At 43.3% G+C, this 20,810-nt stretch overlaps 1 protein-coding gene across 4 annotated transcripts in view; it reads right to left on the bottom strand.

Moving 5' to 3' along the window:
* The window catches only part of GPBP1 (GC-rich promoter binding protein 1), a 61,300-nt gene extending 58,327 nt beyond the window's left edge, over nucleotides 1–2,973 (bottom strand). Inside the window, exons 1-3 of one of the 4 annotated variants that reach the window (XM_039543796.1) lie at nucleotides 2,753–2,973; nucleotides 1,375–1,621; nucleotides 559–835 (exon numbers count right to left, since the gene is read on the bottom strand). The gene's annotated coding sequence lies outside the window, so the exon portion shown is untranslated. The remainder of the gene's footprint in view (nucleotides 1–558; nucleotides 836–1,374; nucleotides 1,622–2,752) is intronic. The other 3 variants (XM_039543797.1, XM_039543798.1, XM_039543799.1) reach the window with 3 other exon arrangements.
* Between the last annotated feature and the right edge of the window lie 17,837 nt (nucleotides 2,974–20,810).

Below are 20,810 nucleotides of genomic sequence, written 5' to 3'. Positions count from 1 at the left end.
AGAGGGTTAAAACCCATCATATTTCTCTGAATACAACTTAAAGAAGTCAGCCTGCTTAAACACATGTTTTATCAAAACCTGAGCGTGGACAGGAACTACTGTCTCCACTCTTAATTCTTAACACACACTGCAAGAAATCAATTTAGCTACATAGCGCAAAACTGTGCAAGATCTTAAGCTTCTATCACTTCACGCAACCTTATGAAAAGTTTCTATGCTGTAGTGTGTGTATTGAGAAATTAATTTTTTTCCATCTGTATGCTGCTCAGTCAACTTAGTCAAAGGTATTAACTCCTTGATGTTCAGGATACAATGTAAACAAAAAGACACAGAATACCTAAAAAATTAAAGCAAATCCTCAAAATCACATAAGATTTTCTCCAGTTAATGCTATTTCTTCTTGCAACAGCTTCCAGTATTTACAGACCTTGCTAGTTACTAAACAGTGCAAGTGAAAATTGGACTGTGAGCTCATATGAGGGCTTTCAAAAACAGCTTAACATTTATTGCGTGTGTTTATTCAAACGTATATTGATTCATGCACAGTACAATACTTACAAAATCCAAGATGACTGTACAAGGTGTTAGTTCAGTGTAATTTGTATTTTCCAGTTTGTTTTCCTTGAAATAATAGCCCGAGTCCTTGAAGATACTACATCAGTAGCTATTTGAGAGTTCACCTCTTAGAAATCAGCTACCCATCCTTCTCATTTACAGCCTTCACAAATCTATTTCCAAAATTTCCCAAGTCTGATTTAAGAAGCTTGTTCTATCTTTTTTGCAGCCTCTTCTCTTTAATATTCCATGTACATCTCACTATAAAGAGCATCGGCTCCTGATGAAATAAATATACCTTTTATGACACCAAGAGTAAAACTGAAAAGCCAAATTTCACATCTGAACTGAAGAACATTTCTAAGCTTCAGCTCATAGAGGCTGAAAATAATAGCTATCTGGATACCGCCATATTGATTGCTGACAACATTATACCAAAAAACTCAAATAAAATATAAAAGAAAAAAGGAAAAGGAAAAACAAAGTTCTATTAGTCTCTTCATTTAGAAAATAGATTTCATTGCAAAGTAAAAAAGGCTGTCAGAATATTTAAAAAATAAAATAAAGGTAAAAATATCTGCCATGAAACTCTTCAGCCGTGTTTAAACAGAACCAAGGATTACATTTAATGCAATCTAAAACGAGTTGACAAAACTAGTTATGCATATGACTCAAACGTATCTTAGCCAGTGCCTGATTTTTTTTAATTCGAAGAAGAAAAAAACTTTAATTTTGACAGCAGAAGTATGCTGAGCTTAATAAATTTAACCAATTATCCATTCCATGTGGACAAGTGTACACGGATGAGGTGTCTCGTACTTTTGAGTAGAGAAATTCAAGACTTCACAAGCTTTCAATTTACTTCTTAGACGTCTTCTGACGGTTTCAGAAGCCTGTTGAGGAGGACTTGACTGAATAAATCATAATTCCAGGTCCATGTCCAGTTATTTTTTCTCCTCTTCAACTGAAACAAAGGCTGCAGGTCAATGTCCACCTTCCTCCCCCGCCACGACAAACTGAAGGGAAAGGCTCTAAATATCCAGATAGCCTTTATAATCCAAATTGCCTACAGGAGGGAGGGGAAAAAAATCAGTTTTCCTTTCTGAAAGTTCAATTATATACTGTATTTGCCTATAAAACTAATCTCACATCTTAAAAAAAATGCAGTGTTCATAAGTGTCAATTCAACCTTCATTCACATGACAGAGAAAAGAGGAACAAGGAAGAAGCAGACATTTCCTAGTGAACAGAGCACAATATCAATAAATATGCTGTGCACGCTGAACTTTCTTCTTGCCCTAATACAAACAGACGTTTGCTCCCCCTCCTAAGAGAAACCAAACAGGAAGGCACACAGATTTCTCATTTTCATTAAAAAAAAGTGTTACACCAAAAGAGGAAGCTGCTGATCTTAGGTTAAAAATGCCAAACGGAAAAACACCAACCCTCCAGACATTAGAGAGCTACCTGGGAAATCCCTCCAGCCCTCCCACTAGGGAAGAGAAATAAACGGGAGTAGAACGCACAGGCTGCCGTCGGGATTAGCTCACACACCAACGTGAGAGCTTTGAATTGAATGCGTTTGTTTTTAAGGCAACGGTGGAAGCGTATTTACTGCCGCCGCCACCACCCCACAGACACACACGCACAGTGGCAAGGAGACACTTTCCCGGAGGGATTCGCCTCGAGCGTCGCACGCTGGATTTGTCTAGATGTTTAAAATCCTCACTCGGGGTCGATTGCTGCCCCTCAGCCAAGCACTTACCGCCTCAGCCCCCCCTCCCCCGGCAAAGCCCCGTGTTCAAACCCAGAGGCCAGAAGCGCCGCGGCTGCCCAGGCGTGGGGAGACAGACCACCAACAATGAAGCGCCCGAAGGGGGGGCAGGAGAGAGGCTCCCCGTGCTAGGAAGCCCCCCGTGGGACCCACTCCCACTCGGGAGCCCCCCACCAGGCAGCAAGGGGATCATTCCTGCGCCTGTTACCCCTCAACACAGCCCAGCTCCCCTGCCCCATACCAGCCCCCCAGCTCCCCCTCCCCGCACGGAGCCGCCGGGCCCGGACCCCTGCCCACCACCGCATGGAGGCCACTAGCCCCCATCCACAACGGGGATTCCCCTCCACGGAGCTCCCTGCCCCCGCCGCGAGCGGAGCCTAGAGCCCGCCTCCCGCAGCCCCTCGGGCCTGCCCCGGGCCGTACCCGGCTGGCTGGTCCCGGCGGCGGCACGCAGAGAGCGGAGGGTCCCAGATTTGAAAGCTCCTTTTGCCGCGTCTCCACACACAGTCACACAACTCGCCTCGCTCCCAAAATGGCGCCGCTCCGAGCCGCAATGCTCTGCGCCCAAACCTCGCGAGAGCCAGCGCGCCCAGCCGACGCCGCGGGACGGGCCCCAGCAGGCCAGCCACCCGTAAGGCAAATGGGAGGAGTTTCAAGAGGCGCCAGCCCACGCCGTGGAGGAGTTTCAAGGAACCCCCGCCGTCTGCTCCGCCCCTCCCCCACCGCGCCACCTGAGCCAGCGGGGAGCCCCCCGTGCTGTGACGTCACCCGGAACAATCCCGAACGTTCTGAGAACAGCTGAAGGGGAATCCCCAGCGCGCGCCGCCTGCCTCTGATCTGGGAGTGTGGAGTTCCCGAGCGCGGCTCACCCCCGTGGGACGCAACAAGGCGAGTTAATTAATCCTAATTAATAGTATCCCTCGTGACCCCACTGTCTCTGGTGTTATAACACCTGGGGACTGCCAAGCAGGAGCGGCCCGGGTACGAGGCTGTGCTGTGTATTGCGCTGGCTGTGGAGGAGAACACAGATCGTTGTTACTCTGTGATTGAGGCACAGTGTGAAATTTGAGAGCAATCTTTAGTTCTCCACGATAGTGGAATTTAGTTACAATGCACCTCTGCGGTGATAGACCTATTAGCGATGAGTGACTTAAAGAGAAAACAGACTGCGGCTAGCAGTAGAGGGTTTTGCTTTTATAATCTATAACCAGTGGGCAAACAAAGAGACCTCAAAGTGTTATTTTGTTAAAAATCTGATTATTTTAAACCAATCTCATGGGAGGGAGGGGTGGGGAGTGCGCTTAACTTGAGTTGTGAACATTTGGAGTTGGCAATAGTGATCTGGGTCTGCCATCATCACAAGCCAGCGGAGCCTAGTTACTGGAAACCACCAGGCTCAAAGACAACCAAAAGTGACAGCCTTGGAGAGAGTGTGGACTAAGTAACTCAAACAGTCCACCACTGGAGCCTTTGTGGTATTCCGGCCAGTATTTAAAGCTACCCTTCTTTGGCAGAACAGTAGTACTAAAGTCTTTTCCCTGGGCAAATCCTCACCCACCATGCAGCTGCCCCTATGGGTGTAAGGGGTTGAAATTTGTCCATTGGTCATCCTGCATTTAATAGTCATGGGACATGTATGACAATAATTAAAAATACAATCCTGCACATTCAGAATTCCCACTGAGTTTTGCAAGGGAGCATTGCTATGGCAAGCAGCTGATCCCTGGCTCCATTCCTCCCTGCTCTAGTTCCAAATACCCATGCACGGAGAACAAACCCCACAGAGCTGCAATAGAGGAGCTTCCATGTGGTCCCAGGGAGGCATAGAGCATGACATGGAACTGGCATTTCTCCCCTCTCAGCCCACTCCCAGTGGATTCTGATGGTCTGTATTCTCCTCAGCTTGCATTAGTGGAGGGAAGAATGTAGCCCTTAAGCGGAGACTGCCCATTGTACAGTAGTTTTGTAATGTGAGCAAATGGGGACAAATTCATTTTCATTTCATCCATCAGCACAATTTGCGGTGAAAGACAATGCACTACAGTAGAACCTCAGAGTTACAAACACCATTGATACGAACTGACCAGTCAACCACACACCTCATTTGGAACCAAAAATACACAATCAGAAGCAGAGATAAAAATAAATAAAGCAAATATAGTACAATACTGTGCTAAACGCAAACTACTAAAACATAAAGGGAAAGCAACATTTTTCTTCTGCACAGTAAACTTTCAAAGCAGTATTAAGTCAATGTTCAGTTGTAAACTTTTGAAAAAACAACCACAACATTTTGTTCAGTTACAAACATTTCAGAGTTACAAACAACCTCCATTCCAGAGGTGTTCGTAACTCTGAGGTTCTACTATAATTCACTCTGCCATATAAACCCCTTTTAATTTTGTTTCCATCTATTTTTCTTCTTGTTGCTTTTCTTCAATAAGGATCTTGCTCTGAAAAGAATAAGATAGAAAGTGAAGGAAGCAATCATTGTCTTCTCCCATCCTGTTTAGTTATTCCTCATTAGGGCACAACATATTTTCTATCACTTCACTGCACACTTCCAATCACACACATTCACAGCTTTGTGCACCATGCAGACTCCATGGATTCATTCATGACATACCCTAACACAGAGGTGGGCAAACTACGGCCCGCAGGACTGTCCTGCCCGGCCCCTGAGCTCCCAGCCCAGGAGGCTACCCCCCCGGCCCCTCCCCTGCTATCCCACAGGCAGCGCTCTGGGCGGCGGGGTTGGGCGCTCCTGCAGAGCAGCACGGCAGGGTGTTTGGCTCTGGCTGGGCAGTGCAGCTGCCAGACATGCTGCTCTGAGAGGCATGGTAAGGGGGCCGGGGCCAGGGCGTTGGATAAGGGGCAGAGGTTGCGGGAGCGGTCAGAGGATGGGGAACGGGGGGGTTGGATAAGTGTGGGAGTCCTGGAGGGCCTGTCAGGGGGCGGGGGTGTGGTCAGAGGACAGGGAACAGGGAGGGTTGGATAAGCGTGGGGTCCTGGGGGGCCTGTCAGGGCGGGGATGTGGATAGGGGTCAGGGGGCAGTCAGAGGACAGGGAATGGGGCAGTTGGATAGGGGGTGGGGTTCCAGGGGGTGGTTAGGTGTGGGGGGTTCTGGGAGGGGGTGGTTAGGGGACAACGAGCTGGGGGTTGGATGGGTCGGGAGTTCTGAGGGGGGCAGTCAGGGGGCGGGAAGTGGGAGGGGGCGGATAGGGGCAGGAGCCAGGCTGTTGGGGGACGCACAGCCTTCCCTACCCAGCCCTCCATACAGTTTTGCAACCCCAATGTGGCCCTCGGGCCAAAAAGTTTGCCCACCCCTGCCCTAACACCTCCAATGCCCCTAAAGCAAAACCATACTCCTGTCCTAGAACTCAGCTACAGTCATAAGAATTGCCATACTGGATCAGACAATGGTCCACCTCTCCCAGTATCCCATCTTCCCACAGTGGCCAGTCAAATGCTTCAGACGGAATGAACAGAACAGGGCAATTAGCAAGTGATCCATCTGCTGTCATCCAGGCCTAGCTTCTCGCAGTGACAGCATAGGGTTTCATCCCTGACCAGCTTGGCTAATAGCCATTGATGGACCTATCCTCCATTAACTTATGTAATTCTTTTTTGAACCCAATTATAGTTTTAGCCTTTACAACATCCTCTTGTCAACGAGCTCCATGGGCTGACTGTAGATTGTGTGAAGAAGTACTTCCTTCAAATACTTCCAGTCAAATACAAAGTTAGCAACATTCTTTCTTTGTTACATATTCTTCTTGCCAAAAACATTAGTCATTTTGTGGTAAAAAATGGGGTGTTCCCAGTGTTTAGCTTAATGGTGCCAAAATTGGTCATAACTTGTAAAAACATGGATTAAGGAGGTAGCTACACAAATAAATTCATGGCATCCTGAAGCGGAGATCTACAGATGAATGAGTCCTAAACCTTTTCTTAAAGATTATGATCAAACCTATATCTTCTTCCAGCTAGGGATCATAACCATAAGAGGGAATTAAAGGCAATTCAGGAACTGAGCCTGCAAAGGCTTATGCATGTGCTTAACTATAGCCACATGAGTTAGTTGCATTTTGTTATTAAAGTTAAGCATGTACGTCAGGGTTTGCAGGATTGAGATCCCTACATCCTGGGATCCCGTGGAAGCAGATCAGCTACTTTAGGACCATACTAATTCTAACAAAGGTAGCAGGAGTTGTCAGGAAATTTAATCAGAGCTATTAAATGCAATTGGGTGAGAAACCTGCACCAATTGGATTTTGAGATTGGGAAAACAATATTTTAATTCTTGTGATTTAAATTTTAAAAAGCATTGAGAGGTTTCATTAGGTTTCTATAAATTAGATTTAAAATAGTTCAAATTTATATATGTATAGGAAAATGTGTTCAATTAATTTGAAATAATTTTACTTGTATCTATTTTAGAGCTATCGGTAACTTTGGCAACTGTAAAATTTCTGGTTAAACTTCTTGACACTTTGAAATCACATTTTTAGATAAAATTATTTCAGTATAAGTCTGTGGAGATGAAAATATGATGTAAGGAAAGGTAAAATGATTCTGCAATTAATACAATGAAAAATTAAACAGAAAATTATGTGTAATTGTCATTAAAATAGATATTGGCAAGTATTTTTATCATTTGAATTTGATTCTGCATCTCCATTATTTGCAGTTCCCTTTATGAGCTTAAAATTGTTATAAGTTCCTATATTATAGGCTAATTTTAAAATGTCTTCTAAATCCTGCCAAGTTACAATTTTTTAAAACTTATTATGAAAAAGTACATGCTGCCAAAATAGATCATTTTTATATTATTTGATAAAATTATGTAAAAGAATAAAAACCAGAGAAAATTAGAAAGTGAAAAAAAATGTCAAGTGCTTTCTTCTCTTTAAACATTAGAAAAGTACCAGGCTCAGATGGCTATGCAGCTTAATTTTATTTCAAATCATTGCTGAGTAGTTAACCTCAATTTTATTAAAAGTCTTTAATTATTCTGTAGAGACACTTTCAATTCCATGTATATTGAGCTCTGCATTGATAGCTTGGGGGTCTAATGCTGCAATTCTTAGCTTAGCCAAAACTCCCGCTGTCATCAATGGAAGTACAGTATCTCTCTCTTCCTTTACTTGGTTAACTTGCCATTCCTATTAAGTCGACCTTTTCTCTGTCTCTTTGTCTTATGGGTTTCTATGTCGATTTTTTAATCTCGCGAACCTAATACCCTGATAGCCCCCCCTCCCCCCCCCCCCACCCCCACCCCCCCGCCGCCGCCCGCTCCTCTCTCCCGCTCCAGCCGCCGTTCCGCCCCCGCCCCCCCCCCCCCCCCCCCCCACCCCCCCCCCCGCCCCCCGCCCCCCGGCCCCAGCCCGCCCCCCGCCCCGCCTTCCATCATCAAACAAATCGCGCGCTGTTGTGTAAAAAACCTCAAAAACATGTGCATGTACATTCTCATTTATTAACACGCATCATATAAAGAAATTTCAAGCACATGTTAATGTATTGCCGCCATATTGGTTTTTGTTTATCTCGATCATCGGTTATCTCGACGCTTTTTGGCAAACCCCTAGGCCAGCGACATAAGAGGGTTCAACTGTATTGTCTGAGTAAGAGCTGCAGGATTGGGTCTTTTTTTTTAGTTATATCAAGCATCTTGAAAAACAGAGCTCTCACTATCCAGCAGGAATCACCCTGTGGTGTTGGTGTTTTTTTGTTTTTTTTTTGAGGCCCTATACAAACTAACACATTCAGAGCCACACCCAGCACCCTCCTCACCCATGACCATTATACCCCCTCTCTTCCGGCTACTTCCCAACTTTCTGCAACCTCATTCCACTCCCCCAAACTGTGGGATTATGTAGGTTTTGGTGTTTGATTTTCAGCTACTAGTGCCATAAAAGTTCATCTTTCCAAAGGGAAGATGGAAAGGCACTAAGGAATTCGGTCTCTTCTGTGGGCTGCTGTCACCAGAGTCTTAAAGAACCCATGGATGGGAATCAAGGATAGTACTCTATCTGGCAGGTTGACTGTAAATCAGGAGTGGGGCCAGTAGTAGAGCAAAAATACAATGGCATACATTCCATAGGCCTAAAGTTGCTACCACTGTTTAGTTTTGTTATTAAAAATATTTGTCAGCACAGCAACATATAGGCTGAGCTGTAATGAATCTAACACATTTAGCTCAGTTAGTAATAATTTGTATGGCAGTAGCACCTAGAGGCCCATATCATGAATCAAGACAATTGTGCTAAATGCTATACACACACATCATAAAAACAAGTCCCTGCCCCCAAGGAGCTTACTGTCTCAGCATATGACAACAGGGAGGAGGAGGAGGAGGAGAGCACAAAGTAACAGTAAAATTATACCCAGTAAAAGCAGTAGTGTCAGCCCACCAAAGGTACGTTTAAGTCAATGGGAATTTTTCTATTGATTTCAATGGGCTTTGGATCAGGTCTCGCTACGTTTGAATGCTGTGTAGCTTTGCATGCATTGTGCAGTGTGGATTTACCAAAAACAGAGACAGACAGCAAAAGGCTATGCATCTCTTCTAAATTAATCCTCCCACCAAATTAGTTATTATATTTTCTGTGATTATGTTAATAATACTAGCCATACAAAAAGCTTTTGATTGCCTGCAGTGGAAATTACTTTAGAAAATATTAAGAGGAAATTGTTTTGATTTATATTATATTAATTTGTAAAAACAAAATATGACATTTCTACTCTAGTGCAAACCAGGGCCCTAATCCTGCAACAATTTGGGGTTAGATCCTAGCCCTATTGAAGTCCATGACCAAACTTCCATTGACTTCAGTGGGGCCAGATTTCTCCCTTGATGTTTCATTTTGTACATTGTGAGTACTCAACTAGTCCCATTGAAGTAATGGGACTACTCACAGTGCATATAGATTTGGGTAAAGGATCCAAAATGCAAACACAAATAGTTGCAGGTACAAAAAGTTGATGCTCAGTTAAGGTCAATCTGAAGATATATACCATAGTGTGCATTAACTTTTTTAAAAGTTCGCTCAAAACTAGTGGTAGAACTGGCTATCTGCTTATATAGGAAAATTAAGAAAAAATACCACTGATGTGAAATTGCTAGAAATAACAATGACCCTAGCTGTTCCAACTCTCATGGGATCAGATTAATCCCTGACATAACTCTTTTGCCTTCAGAGGAACTAGACTAAACTAGGGATGAATTTGGCCTACTATGCCAGCAAATAATACATATTATAAAAAGCTAATTTGTGCAGTGAAAGGCTTTGAGGCAGAGCACTGACATGGGGAAAAAAATGAAAAACAATGTTTTATTATGTTACCTTATTTAGACCAGGGGTGGCCAACCTGAGCCTGAGAAGGAGCCAGAATTTACCAATGTACATTGCCAAAGAGCCACAGTAATATGTCAGCAGCCCCCCCATCAGCTCCACACACACACCCTCCCAGCTGTTCCCAGCACCTCCCGCCTACTGGTAGCCCTCTCCTCTCCTTCCCTCACCCTACCTCCTGATCAGCTATTTTGTGTTGTGCAGGAGGATCTGGGGTGGGGAGGGGGAGGAGTGAGGGCACAGCAGGCTCAGGGGAGGGGGCAGGAAGGGGTGGGTAGTGGGGACAGAGCCTGTGGCAGAGCCAGAGGTTGAGCAGTGAGCACACCCTGGCATATTAGAAAGTTGGCGCCTGTAGCTCCAGCCCCAGAGTCGGTGCCTATACAAGGAGCCGCATATTAACTTCTAAAGAGCCATAGGCTGGCCACCCCTGATTTAGATCTTTAAAATTCTATTATAAATCATGAAAAACATATTTTGTTCTCCTGGCTCAACACTGTTTTACAGGGACATTCAGAAGCATGTGGAGTGTACAGGAAGGAGATAGATCAGAAAAAGTCTTGGGCAAATAACATTTTCATGGATGGGCACACTTTTAAATACAAAGGCAGCACAGACCATTTCAACATATAACGAGCATGGGGCAAATACTGTGCTTTCCCACTGTGGTCCAGAGAGAGAATAGGGAACTGGGAACCTTGGGGTGGGTGTGTGCAGGCTAGGAGTACAGACAGTGAGAGAATACATTATCCCTCTCCAGTCCTAGGAAGGTTATCTGGAAGAGATCATACAACAACTGGCTGTTATCTTTTCCCAGGGTCCCTGAAAGCAGCTGTGGCACTTTCTTGGTAGCATGGCTCCAATGGAATTGCACTGCCAGGAAGCAAGAGATAGAAGGGGTATTAGGAACCAGAGCTGGTGCAGAGGCATGGGAACTTGTTTTAATGACCCTAACTCAGCTTGGATGCCAGATATCTGCACAGATTTCTGGGGATCTGCCAAACTCAGGGGCAGGCCCCTTAGCCTTTTCTATACACCCAATGAAACAGCATGTGGAGATTCTTGCCAGGGGATCTCTGCAGAGATTTTGTCCTGCAGGAAGATAATGATACAGGTCAAGGATTTATTTCCTTACTTTTGACCTTAAAGTTTCTTAAAAAAGAAAACCCAAACCTCCCTTTCTTAAAAGTTTTTTTTTATTATTAATCTTTCAGGTGTCCTATAAGATATGAAGTTTTAAAGGGACAGTTTCAAGTCTGGTATTTATTGAGAATAAGAATATCTTTTTACATAAGTCATTGTATTTCCCTGATTAGATATTCTACATAGACTTTGCCTTATTTGTTTTCTGGTCTTGCCTCCAACACAGGCTTCATGCTTCCTTACAATAAATTGGAAGAGATAAATTGGCTTGAATGGTATTGGATTATCCAGCAACAACAACAAAACAAAACAAAAACCAAGGCTGTTTTTTTTAAACAAACACACACACAACTTCCAAATAAGTGTACCTATGGAAATTAACCTATTTGTGAACAGTACTAAGAGGTATTTGATGACGAAGGACACAATTTCCATTAAATTAAAAAGTTATGAACTATTTTACCAGAAAAACAAAATAAAAATTAAACCTATCCTGTTACCTCATTCATTACACAGTGCATAGGTTTACCTTACATGTGTACAAAGTAAAATAAGATAATGTGTATTAAACAGAAAACCTGGTCCCTATATGTCATTACTTTCACTTTACAAATCTGTATGTATAGATCTATACACCTGTTTACCTGGGTCTAAATAGAATTAATTCCTGTTTAAAACTGAAATCTCCTCTAATTTCTTGTAATTTATATACAAATATTTAAAGAGTGCCTGTTTTAAATCGAGCTGCATAACTCCACGTAACTAGCCAAAATTGGCCAATCAAAAATTAACCTGAAAGGACCCTCCTCATCGCCCCAAAAATATCATTGCTCACACAGAACCCCCTCAACAGTGTTTCCATATTTTACAGTAGTGTTGATTTTTGTTATTTTATTGTGCTATGGGATGGTTCTTCATGTGGATTGCAAACATAGGCCCCAAACATGCACATGCTTAATTTTACACATTGCAGGCCATCCCATAGACTTCAATAGTACTACTCACAATGTCAGCACATGCATAAGTCTTTGTAGGATTGGGACCTTTATTGCTGTCAGGGCATCTATAGCTCTTATTTCGTTTGTGAGGTTGTTTTCTTTTTAAACATCTAAATAGAAAGAAATCATAACAAACAGATGATGGATTTTGCAGCATGACCTGAAGATCAAGATAAAGGCTATTTTGGACTAAAGTTATTGAGTGAGTTCCACAACCAAACCCAAGGCCCTTTCATGGAAAACAACCTACCAGCAGCCCTATCATGGCGGGCTGGCTGACCCCTGGAGGAGTCAGACACCCAGCCTAACTAGGCTCCACTAAAGCAAATGAGTCAACCCAGTGAGACCCCAGAATCCCTTAATGTCAACTGGCAAGAGGGTTACAGTAATATCCTGATTCTGGTACCTACATTCTGGTCAGGGCCGGCTCCAGGCACTAGCGCAGCAAGCAGGCGCTTGGGCCGGCCAGCACAAAGGGGCGGCACGCCCAGGTCTTTGGCAGCAATTCGGCGGCGGGTCCCTCAGTCCCTCTCAGGGGGGAAGGACTGGCCACTGAATTGCCGCCAAAGAATGAAGCGGTGGTGGTAGAGCTGCTGCTGAAGTGCTGCCGATCGCGGCTTTTTTTTTTTTTTCTTCACTGCTTGGGGCAGCAAAAACACTAGAGCCGGCCCTGATTCTGGTTCACCAAAAATCTCATGTGAGGTCTTAAAAGCAGCAGCCACAGTGGTCATTAACGTTATTGTGAAATGTATGTATGGGAGCCTAGTGAAATATCTTTCCACATGGCAACTTGATTCATTCCCTCAAGGTAAATGTATTAAAAAACCACACACAGAAGGAGGTTTAAGTTTTTACCTTTATTAAAGATGTTTACAATAATTACTCCTCAATAGCATACGTTATGGTATTCTTTATCCAGAAAGGCAACTGAAAGGTTTGCTGTTAGATAAAGTTTTACATATGTATCTGCGTGTCAAAGGTTACAGTGATAATAGGCTTGATGTAGCTCAGCACTGGCATGGGGTATGTAAGTGCAAAGTCAAAAGCAATGATCAGGCCAAAGACCACTGCAGTCCCTGGCCCTGATAGGTCTCAGAAAGTAACAGTAAGAGTAATTGAGCAGATCTGTTTGCACTGTGGTCCTGCAGGGATCGTTTCTTGGCTCTGTGCTGTTTAACATCTTTATTAATGACCTGGCAGCAGTGCTTAATTTGTAATGAAAGGTGCTGGGACTCAAGCAATTAGGTGCCAGGGCTCAAGCAACTTTTTTACTTTCATAACTGATGCAGCAAGCCCAGAGGTGCTGGGGCTATAAACTGCCAAGCCTAGAGGTGTCGGGGCTCAGCCCTGGCAAGTTCTAGTTCAAATTAATCACTGCCTGGAAGAAAACAAAGTCATCACTGATAAAGTTTACAGATGATACAAAAATTGGGGGAGTGGTAAAAAATGAAGAGGACAGGTCACTGATTCAGAACAATCCAGATTGCTTGGTAAACTGGGTACAAGCAGTGTGTTTTAATAAGGCTAAATGTACATGTATTCATCTGGGAACAAATAATGTAGGCCCATACTTACAGGATGGGAGGATTCTATCCTGGGAGGTAGTGACTCTGAAAGAGATTTGGGTGTCATTATGGATAATCATCTGAACATGAGCTACCAATCTGATGCTGTAGCCAAAAAAGCTAATGGGAGCCTGGGATGCATAAACAGGGGAATCTTGAGTAGTAGAGAGGTTATTTTACCTCTTTATTTGGTACTGGTGTGACCACTGCTGGAACACTGTGTCCAGTTCTGGGGCCCACAAGTTAAAGAGGATGTTGAATAATTGGAGAGGGTTCAGAGAAGAGCTATGAGAATGATTAAAGGATTAGAAAATGTGACTTATAGTGACAGATTCAAGGAGCTCAATCTATTTAGCTTAGCAAAGAGAAGGTTAAGGGGTGATTCGATTATAGGTACCTACTTGAGGAAACAAACATTTAATAATGGGTTCTTCAAGTTAGCAGAAAAAGGTGTAACGCAATCCAATGGCTGGAAGTTGAAGCTAAACAAATTCAGACTGGAAATAAAGGTAAATTGTTTCAATCAATAATTACTCATCAAAAATTTACACAGGGGTCACAACAGATTTGACATCATTAGCAATTTTAAATCAAGACTAGCTCCTTTTCTAAAATCTTCTCTGGGAATTATTTTGTTGAAGTTCTATGGCCTGTGTTAGACAGGAGTTCAAACTAGATGACCACAATAGTCTCTGCTGGCCTTAAACTCTATTAATCCTGCAATAATGAGAACATTGCCTTTTAGCAGGAGCAAGGGCAAAGAAAGGAGCATGTATCTAATTATTTGCGTTGCAATTGCACCTGAAAGTCCCAGCCCCTTTGTACTAGGCACTGCAGACACATGTAACAACGAGATAGTTCCTGTCCAACAAGCACACGTCCAAGCAGTAATTGCATGCTGAAGCTCACACCTAAACCCTTTTCTCTCAGACATGTCCATTCTTTGCCCAGAAATTGTCCTTTTTAATTTGCACTCTTGGGAGTAAGGAGAGGGCATACAAAGAAAGGACATGGGACTGCCATTCAATTCAGGGATATAACTGTACCTAGTGCGTAGTGTTTGCTGCACCATGTGTACGCTCCAGTCGCACTTGCAATGGAGTGTAACTTTACTTCTAGAAAGTTTCCAAATCTTAGGCCTGAAAGCAATTTCCAGGCATTGAAGTTCTAAGGTCCTATTGTCCCAGGTCCTTGCACAGAAGCCTTCCACCTCCACAATCTGTAAAGGGCCAGTAACAATCACAGTACCTTGCCTGGAGGGGTACAGGGACTGCTCCCTCCATGCTTCCCTCGCCCCCAGGGATTCAGAGCAGGCTGAGAGCAGCAGGGACACTATCCCAAAGAATGGTACAGCCAGTGCACCCACATTGCACACCGGGAAGTTTGAAGGGAGGGACTCTCTGAGCTCCACTGGGATAAGTAGCTCTGCACCATCCCCTACTTTCTCCTAAGCACATGCTGGTCTTTACTGATCAAGTACTTCTTGTCAGTTGTCACTAAGAAGATAATTTAGGGGGTGAACACATTATGAGCATAATCCAGAATAGCAGACTTCAAATCTCCTAATCTTTTATGCAATGGTTGTGTTTAGCTGAGGTTAATTTTCAGTTATACTCTCCTGCTTTCGTGGCGGAGTTACTCTTGTATTGATTTACTTGCAGCTAAAACACATCACCTGGGGAAACAGCAAAGATTTAGCTCTTCATTTATTTCCATCTCTCTGGTGAAAGCCTCATCTCTGCTCTGGTCCCTTTATGCGGGGTAAAAAGGCATAAAGGAGAACTAAAAGCCTCATACGAGGCTATAGGAAAGGTACTGTGGAAGCACTGTGAAAGATAGCCATAAGGCTGCCTTTGGTAAATCCTCCAAAGCTCTGACAGAGGGGATGTGGATGGGCACAGCACAGAATACCTCTGGTGTCTAAGGGCCTGATCCTGCAAGATCTGTGTCTCCTGAGAGGTACTGAACACTCCAAATTCCCAGTTAATTCAGTGGAAGTTAACAGTAGTCATCCCTTTGCAGGAAGCATTCAGCAATTTGCAGGATCATGTCCAGGTCTATAGCTTGATAAGCAGGTGGGGATGTATATTTATTCTGAATGAGTACTTTTCATATTTGGTAGTTTCTTGACTGCATGTTAACATTTGTTTATAACCCACGGAACACATGACAGTTTAGATAATAGATTTTGAAGTTTGGAAGGTTCCATGAAGACAATGTATGGGAAATGTTTGCTCCTGAGTTTTGGATCATTTACAAACGTTTAAAATATATAAGGTAATGTCAGTGTAAACAATTATAGCAATACATTGGGAATTTCAAAGCAGTTATGTGCCCAAATCTCACTGAAAATCTCCCATCTTCCATTTTTTAAGAAAAGAAGTATTAATCTGAATCCCAGAGCCTTCCTATTGGAGGGAGTAAAGTTCAGCCTACCAGTGTTCTAGGGTGCTATACTTTAGTATACATGGTAATAAAATGTTACATTTTTGTACAGAATGGAGCTTAGTTCCAAAATACCGTGTCCTGGCTACATAGATTGGTGATTTGACAGCAAAAAATATATATGAGAAAATGTCTGGGAAACAGAAAAAGCACTTTAGTATCTTATTTTAATTTAGAAAGATAAAACTAGTAAAAGATCAGGCTCAATGTCATCTAAATCACAGTAATACTGAGAGAACTGAACATATTGGGCTATAAAATAAGTCTTAGTGCCATCACCACACAGATGTTATAATACACTGTGCTGACAAACAACTTGCCTTGAGCAATATACATTTAATAGCAGAGGCTCAAAACAAAGCACTAAAGTAATCTAAATAGAACAAAAACAGCTTTTGAAATTAGGTAGGCTGAGCTGAACGTGATGTCTGTTGTGGAAAACTGCTGTTTTAGGTTATAACAACAACCCTTCTGAGCAGAGCCGGCTCCAGCATTTTTGCCGCCCTAAGCGGCAGAAACCCTGCCCCCCAAAACCTGCGATCAGCACTTCTACTGCCGCTTCAGTTGGAGAAGGACTGAGGGACCCGCCGCTGAATTGCCGCCGAAGAGTCAGACGTGCCGCCCCTTTCCATTGGCCGCCCCAAGCACCCGCTTGCTGCGCTGGTGCCTGGAGCCAGCCCTGCTTCAGATTACATTTAGGTAATGAATGGATTTAGGAGAGGCAGAGATATCTTCTGTGAAGAGTTTTCTCCTGCTATGTTAGCTTTGAAGAATAAACCAAGATTTTTGCCACAGTTGTTCAAATGCCTTTAAACACCCTTTCAACAAGTGACGATATGAGCAAGAGATAAGCTAGGGAGAATTTAGACAGACATTGAGATTTCAGAGTAATGCAAAGTATCCCATTTTTCAGAATGATTAGAAGAACTGTATATAGTATGTTGGCTTTTTTTAAATGAATTAAAAATCATTGCAAGCATATAACCATTTCCTTACATTTAGTATTCTAGAAACAGTGTATAATTTGAGGCTCAGTTTGGTTTTAGATATGACTAGAGACTTTAAGGGGAGTGATGAGACATAGAAATGAGCCTATTCCAGGCTGAGGGATTGTCTATCTCAGTAAATTTATAAATTAAAAATAAGATAAAGAAAAGATTGAAATACTGAAGCATAAGTGATAAACCAGGAATCCCTTAAAAAAAACACACCAATAAATTTAACAAAAATCCTAGAGTCAAACACTGCTTAATAAGAAAAATATAGAATGAATTGGAAATTAAATGATTAAGAGTTCCACGTTGGCCTATGTACATAGAAGAGTGAGAACAAAGATTAAGAATGGGTTTTGGCAGGCAATTCAAACTTCTTAATCTTTCATTCATCTTGTGTGTACAATACCAGACACTTACACAAGAAAACTAGAAAGCAAAATAGCTCAGCTATTAAACAAATAGTAAAAAAAAATTAATATATTTTATACATTTGTAGAGAGATTGTCATTAAGGATGTAAGTGCCATACAATAAAGCTAGTGCAAAAAATTTATCTCAGACGAAAGATCCAAGCAGCCTAAACACACAGTCAAGTTGAACCAAAGAATCTGGCACAAAGCCCTCAAGCCCAAGAGATGAAAAGGATTAATTCCCAGTTAATGCAGGACCTAATCCAGAAGGTGGCTGAGGCAAAGCTCCCAATGCTGAAGAATCGGGATGTTATTGCTTTGGCTGGTCATTTCAAAGCATTCATTTTAAGGTACATTCTACTTGTGTCAGGAATGGTAAAACAAACTGAAGAGTATTTCTACAATGGGGACCTAATCACAGTTAGAGTCTCTGGGCACTACCATAATACAAATAGATAGTGCTCACTTCAAAGTTTTCATGAAGTTATCATCCAGCTCTATGTTCAAATGTTAAACTGTTCAAGATAGAAACATGAAAACATTTAATTCCTATACACAGCAGTCACAATCCCAAAAGACATTAAGGGCATGTCTACACTGGCGGAGTTACAGCACCGCTCAGAGAGCGCTGAAGGTAAACCACTGCTGTGTGTTCACACTGTCAGCTGCCTGTGCAATAGCGTGTTCATACTTGCAGCACTTGCAGTGGTATTTGGAGTGGTGCACCGTGCACTCTGGGCAGCCATCCCACAGAGCATCTCTTCCTCTTCTGCTGCTAAGAGTTGTGGGAAGGCAGAAGGGGTCAGGGGCATCCTGGGTACTGTCCCAATGCCCCATGATGCATTGCTTCGCATCACAGTAATCCCTGTGCTTCCGTCCGCATTTAGTACCATCTTTCAATGGTCTGTGTACTGCGCTCCCTGCCTCTTCAGGTTGCAGAAATGGATCCCAAACTGTTGACTCTGACTAACACGTCATGAGTGGCAGTGGAGTTACTCCTTAAACAACAAAGACACAAAGAGTGTGACATTAATCTCACCACATGTAGTAGCTACGACATGAGATTGCCTGTGGCATTCACAGAGGTGCCGACCACAGTGGAACGCTGCTTTTGGGCTCAGGAAACAAGCACTGAGTGGTGGGATCACATCGTGATGCACGTCTGGGATGACGAGCATTGGCTGCAGAACTTTTGGATGAGGAAAGCCACATTCATGTGTGATGAGCTCGCCCCAGCCCTGAAGCGCAAGGACATGAGTGTGACATTGCACTCCATATGATTTTATGAAAATATGCTAATGAGTGTGAATATAATGTAACTGGAATATGCTTCATGCAAAAGGTCTCTTGTAAGGTATCATTAAAAAGCTTATACTCTACTGAGTGTGGTCATCCTATTTGTATAAATGTATCATTCTTTTATTTGAAACTAGAAATATGAAATATAGCTCCTAGGTCCTATTGTAATTATGCAAAGTGTTGGCCATTAATGGTTGTTTGAAATCTTAATGGCTCCCATCAACTAGGACAATTGGTTGTAAATGGCTCTGTTTACTTGCAAGTCTTCCTATGAGTCAGGCCAGGGAGAATGAAGGCTCGGAGTCTCACAGGACATGTGACCATGTTACCTGGTACTGGAATCCATCTTAAACCTGGTGCTTAAATTCTTTGCTGCATCTTAAACCTGGTGCTTTTCCATTTAGAAAGCGGGGTGGAGACCCAAAGAGACAAAAGATTCCCGCCTTGGGCCAAAGCTATATAAGGGGTGGAACAGAACAAAGTAGGTTCCAGTCATGAGAAATCCCCTAGTTACCACCTGCACTGGAGCTAACTAGAACTATACCAGGGGAAGGGATTGGGCCCAGACTAGGAAGGAGTCCAGTCTGTGAAAGCAGCTTATTGGAACATTTCTGAGGGTGAGATTTATCTGTATTCAGTTTCCTACTGTATTTGGCTTAGACTTATATGTTTTGTTTTATTTTGCTTGGTAACTTACTTTGTTCTGTCTGTTATTACTTGGAACCACTTAAGTCCTACTTTTTACACTTAATAAAATCACTTTTGCTTATTAATTAACCCAGAGTAAGCAATTAATACCTGGGGGAGCAAACAGCTGTGCATATCTCTCTATCAGTGTTATAGAGGGGCAGACAATTTATGAGTTTACCCTGTATAAGCTTTATACAGAGTAAAACAGATTTATTTGGGGTTTGGATCCCATTGGGAGCTGGGTGTCTGGGTGCTAGAGACAGGAACACTTGCTAAGCTGTTTTCAGTAAAGTCTGCAGCTTTGGGGGCATGGGTCAGACCCTGGGTCTGTGTAGCAGCAGATTAGCATATCTGGCTCAACAAGACAGGGTTCTGAAGTCCCGAGCTGGCAGGGAAAACAGGCTCAGAGGTAGTCTCAGCACATCAGGTGACAGTCCCAAGGGGGTCTCTGTGACCAAACCCATCACAACAAGAATGAGAGCTGCCCTGCCATTGGAGAAGTGTCTGGTGATTGCACTGTGGAAGCTAGCTACTCCAGACTGCTACCAATCGGTTGTGAACCAGTTTGGAGTGGAAAAGTCAACCATTAGACTTGCATTGACAGAAGTCTGCGGGGCCATTAATTGCATCCTGCTCTGAAAGACCGTGACTCTGGGAAAAGTGCATGACAGTGTGGATGGCTTTGCACAAATGGGCTTCCCTAACTGTGGTGGGGCAATAGATGGCAGGCATATCCCAATTCTGGCACCAAATCACCTAGCCACCGAGTACATTAATCACAAAGGGTATTTCTCAATGGTTCTCCAGATGCTTGTGGATCACCATGGGCATTTCACAGACATTAACGCAGGCTGGTCCGGAAAGGTGCATGACACACGCATCTTTCGGAACACTGGCCTGTTCAGGAAGCTGCAAGCAGGGAATTTCTTTTGGACCAGAAGATCATTGATGGGGAAGTCAAAATGCCCATTGTGATCCTGGGAGATCCCGCCTACCTCTTAATGGCATGGCTTATGAAGCCATACATGGGTCATCTTAACAGCAGCAAGGAGCGGTTCAACAACAGGCTGAACAAGTGCAGAACGACTGTTGGGTGTGCTTTTGGCCATTTAAAAGCCTGATGGCACTGCCTCTATGGGAAGCTGGACCTGGCCCATGACAATATTCCTATGCTTTAGCCGCGTGCTGTACGCTTCATAATATTTGTGAAGAGAACGGTGAAAGCTTCACTCAGGCCTGGACCACAGAGGCTCAGAGCCTGGAGGCTGAGTTTGAACAGCCAGAGACCAGGGCTATTAGAGGGGCACAGCGTGGGGCCATAAGGATCAGGGAGGCCTTGAGGCAACAATTTGAAGCTGAAAGCCACTAATATTTGTTTGGGAGTGCAGTGCTTGTAATGCTTGGAGGTGACTGGTGCAGACGATGAAATATGTGGGTTTAACATAATTGTATGTTGCTTTGCAGGGCTCTTTTTGCTTTCAATTAATAGAATAAAGATTGCTTTCAAATCAAGACAATTATTTTATTAATGAACAACAACCAGAGGAGAAAGTTAAACAAAAAAACCCAAACACATCAGCAGTG

This window comes from Mauremys reevesii, linkage group 6 (genome assembly GCF_016161935.1).
Source record: "Mauremys reevesii isolate NIE-2019 linkage group 6, ASM1616193v1, whole genome shotgun sequence".
In the NCBI taxonomy this organism is placed as follows: Eukaryota; Metazoa; Chordata; order Testudines; family Geoemydidae; genus Mauremys; species Mauremys reevesii.
This window is presented reverse-complemented; position numbering and strand designations above follow the sequence as displayed.